This window comes from Camelina sativa, chromosome 20, assembly GCF_000633955.1.
Source record: "Camelina sativa cultivar DH55 chromosome 20, Cs, whole genome shotgun sequence".
NCBI classification, from domain to species: Eukaryota; Viridiplantae; Streptophyta; class Magnoliopsida; order Brassicales; family Brassicaceae; genus Camelina; species Camelina sativa.
The window spans coordinates 29862468-29866581 of NC_025704.1; the positions used below are offsets into that span (position 1 = coordinate 29862468).

The window sequence follows — 4114 nt, forward strand, 5'->3', positions numbered from 1 at the left end:
TTAATTTTTGAAAATTGAGTACGTATAAACATCTTAAACACGTTAACATAAATTATATTTTCTACATAAAAAATGTGATGAACCTTATATTAAAACTGTGTTTATTTATATAATATTATAATTTAAAATAATCAGACTAAAGCGAGAAACTAAAAAGATTGAGACGCAACGTTTAGTCGTGACTCTTTGTATTCTTACAAATCAAAAATCCCCTTTTTGTTTTCGTTAACATTGAAGAATCAAGCAAAACCTAATTTGAGAGAATCATGAAATTCGATTATATTGCTGGTCTGGTTCGAGAAAGAACTAATTGGTATATCAATGTCAAGGTCTTACACTCTTGGACAGTCAGAGAGTTCTTCAAAAAACGAGTTCTGCTTCTTGTGGATCAAAAGGTTAGAGTCATTATCTGAATGATATTTACTTAAATTTCGAGTTCTAACAGTTGTTGTATATAAGACTTCTTACAAATTTTTTGTTAAACTTTGAAGGGTGACACTATTGAAGCTCCTTATTTGAATGATACACTCGCTAACCTCCCGAAATATATATACGATGGTGAGTGGTACAATATTAGAAATTTCAAAGTGATCTATCCAACCCTGGAGGATAGGAATACTCATCACCCCTATCAGATTAAATTTACGGGTCAAACCACAATGACGCTGCTCGAATCATTGAGTCCTAAGAATTACTTTAGGTTCGAGGATTTGGATGACATAAAACATGGAAGAATATATCATCCCATAACTTTCGGTAAGTATTTCTTAAATTGATTATATTAGTTTGAAACAATCCGTCTATATAGTTAATTGGTATCTTTGTGTTTGAAAAGTAGATTCTTAATTTTAGGATTTATGAAACTTTGTGTATTGGTTCTTCACATAAAAAAGGAATAATAACACTTTACCAATTATAGATTAGCAACACTTTGAAAACCTATATTCTCTATTTTCCCAAATTAGATGTTTGTGTGTGTATAATGGATGTTGAAGATAGAAGACGGCCTGGGAGTATCATTGATATTAATGAAGTTGTTCTCACATTGTTGAATGGCAGGTACTAGATATTTAATTTCCCTTTATGATTGTTACAATTCAAATTAGTTTCTGTCAACATTTTAATTGAGTTGATAAACATGTAGGTGTGAGACTGTGAAGTGTCGTCTCAAAGACAACCACGCTACTGAATTCAGGACCATATGGCAATCAAGCGGGTGCCATCTCATATACAAATCCGAACCTGTATTCTGTGTAATGCGGTTTATGAGGGTTGGAGAATATGAAGGTATGTAACGTAAGTTTTAATTATCATAAGGTAATCAATAAAATTACCTAAAATTCTAAATGTCCATAGGTTCACCATGTCTTGAAAATACCTTAAACTCTTCGAAGATCTTCATAAAACCAGAGTACGAAGGACTGGAGCATCATCAGGCTATGTAAGATGTAATTATTTTTATGAAATCAAGTTCTGTATGATGTTAAAGTCAAATTTCTTAAAACAATTTATATATTTGCAGGACTGAATTTGCTGGGCGTTATTATATAAAACATGTGATGAACCAACAAGGTTAAAGCTCAGTAACTCAAATGTAAAGAATGGGATGTTGGCTGTCTCTTTTTCTTCTATTTGAAGGACTCTATATTTTAGTTTTTGTATTAACCGCTACTCAAATCCAACTTTCCGTTACTCTAAACTTTATTTTGTAATTTAGATAATACATTCTAATATCGAACTTTTGGAAATTGCTTACGCTCTTACAAAATTTGGTATTACTTATTGAATCTCAATAGCTGTTTACTACAGTTTAGAAGTTTATTTAAAAGACTCAATTAGTAATTCACATTTAGAAAATTATTTTTCTTTAGTGAAATAAGTCTTTTACTATATATGCAAATACAAAAATGTATTTATAATCCAATAAAATATTATAAAGTTTAAAAAAATTAGTTTAGAAATATAACATATCATAAAGTAACAAAACAATTATTATTAAAATCTTAATACCGCGCTTTAGGCGCGGGTACCTCCCTAGTGTTCCGTATGGGATAAGAAAAAATGGTAAAGAGAGAGAGAAAGAAGTAACTAATGGCCGAAAATTCTTAAATAATAAATAAAGTTGAATGATCACAAATTTGCGTAAACTGATAATTCCTGAACTTTTAAAATATGAGAATTCAATCAAAAAAAACCCAAACTTTCCAAAATTTACCAAAAAAAACATGAATTTTTGGTCTTGCCAAATAAATACTCAACTTTTGTTGATTTTCAAATATAATAACAAACTTTTCATTGACTTACCAAATTAGCACGCTGTTTATAAAATTAACAGACATATTAAACGTCATTAACACTACCGTTAACTGTTGGGGTTAAATCATACACGTCATTTTGAAATTTTTAATTTAAAAAAAAAAAAATCGCCAAGAATCGAACTCGTGTTATGAGAGTACATAAGGGAGGACTATACCACTGGACCAGCGGCAACTTTTAAATATTATTGCAACATACTTGTTTTTATTATATGCGTACACGGAATTAAAAAAGAATATAATCAGAGTTTATCGACTTTATCGTCTCGAGAGAGAAGAAAACGCAAGCAGGTCGATCTTTTTTTTTTCTTTTCAACCTTCTTCAATTCACAGATGACATAGATCTACTCATTGATTTTTTTGTTGAAACTAATTTCTCTTGATTTGTACTCTTTTCCAGAACTTAAAATTGTTCAGATTAAACCTGCAATTTAGTACCAAAATCTAGAAATTAACTAACAAAAACCTGCAAACTAACCAACTAAAATAAGGAAAAACTGCAATTTCTATTCACTTGCAAAACCAAAACTTAGAATTGTTCAAACCAAAACTGAGAATTGTTCAAACCAAACCTGCTACTTAGTTCCAAAATCTGAAAATTAACTAACAAAAACCTGCAACTTAAAATGGACTAAATAACATAACATAAAACAGGGTTGAGCTTATGCCTAGGATAACCAACTACCCCATCCTCTCTTCTTCGACTGATGCAAATTCCGACCGGGAGGACTTCTGTCAACAATGTTACTCCTTTTCTTAGCCATCGATTTTGAATCAAGAGAAAAATCCTTAAATCTAGAAAAAAGTAAAATCGAGAGAAATTAGTTTCAGCAGAAAAAATAATCGAATAGATCTGGGTAACCTATGAATTGGAGGTTGAAAAATTAAATTGACCTGTTAGTTTCAACGGAAAAAATGCTTGCGTTTTCTTCTCTCTCGAGACGATAAAGTCCATAAACTCTGATTATATTTTTTTTTTTTGTATTCCGTGTAAGCACATAATAAAAACAAGTATGTTGCAATATTGTTTGAAAGCTGCCGCTGGTCCAGTGGTATAATCCTCCTTTATGTACTTTCATAACCCGAGTTCGACCCTTCATGATGCATTTTTTTTTAAAATTAAATTTTTTAAAAAGACGTGTATGATTTAACCCCAACAGTTAACGGGTGGTGTTAACGACGTTTAATTTATCTGTTAATTTTATAAACAGTGTGCTAATTTGACAAGTCAATGAAAAGTTTGTTATTATATTTGAAAATCAACAAAAGTTGAGTATTTATTTGGCTAGACTAAAAATTCATGTTTTTTTTGGCAAAGTCTGACAAGTTTGGGTTTTTTTTGGTTGAATTCTCTTTTAAATATAGACAAAATGTTATGCAAATGATGAAAGATTATGTCTTAATTTCACGGTGCAGACAATTTAGACCTGTTGTTGTGTTAGTAAGCATTAATGAAATGACTTTGAGAAGAAAAAAAAAAGATACAAGGCATGCTAAAAGCACAAATAAGATTTGTACTCTTTTCCCTCATTATGTTCCTGTGCCCTTTGCAAAACTTCCTTATAGACACAGCAGAAACAGCCAAACTGAGGATGAGTTTCATTATCATTAAGTTTAACTTTGCAGGAGCGGAATATTCGCTGACAATCACATCACATTCACATGCCGTTTGGGTTGGACACCTTTTAAAAATCTTAACTCGAGACATCTGTGTTCCTCGATACGACCGTTTACATTTTCTAGTTTCTATTATCAATACACATCACATGTTTCTGGACCAAGCAAGGCTATAAAGGCTA

At 31.0% G+C, this 4114-nt stretch overlaps 1 long non-coding RNA gene across 1 annotated transcript; it reads right to left on the reverse strand.

The window, feature by feature from the left end:
* On the reverse strand, nucleotides 2803–3265 carry LOC104772063. The gene is made up of 2 exons (XR_764998.1): nucleotides 3210–3265; nucleotides 2803–3110 (listed from the first exon to the last, which is right to left on the reverse strand). It is a non-coding gene; the product is annotated as an uncharacterized LOC104772063 (long non-coding RNA).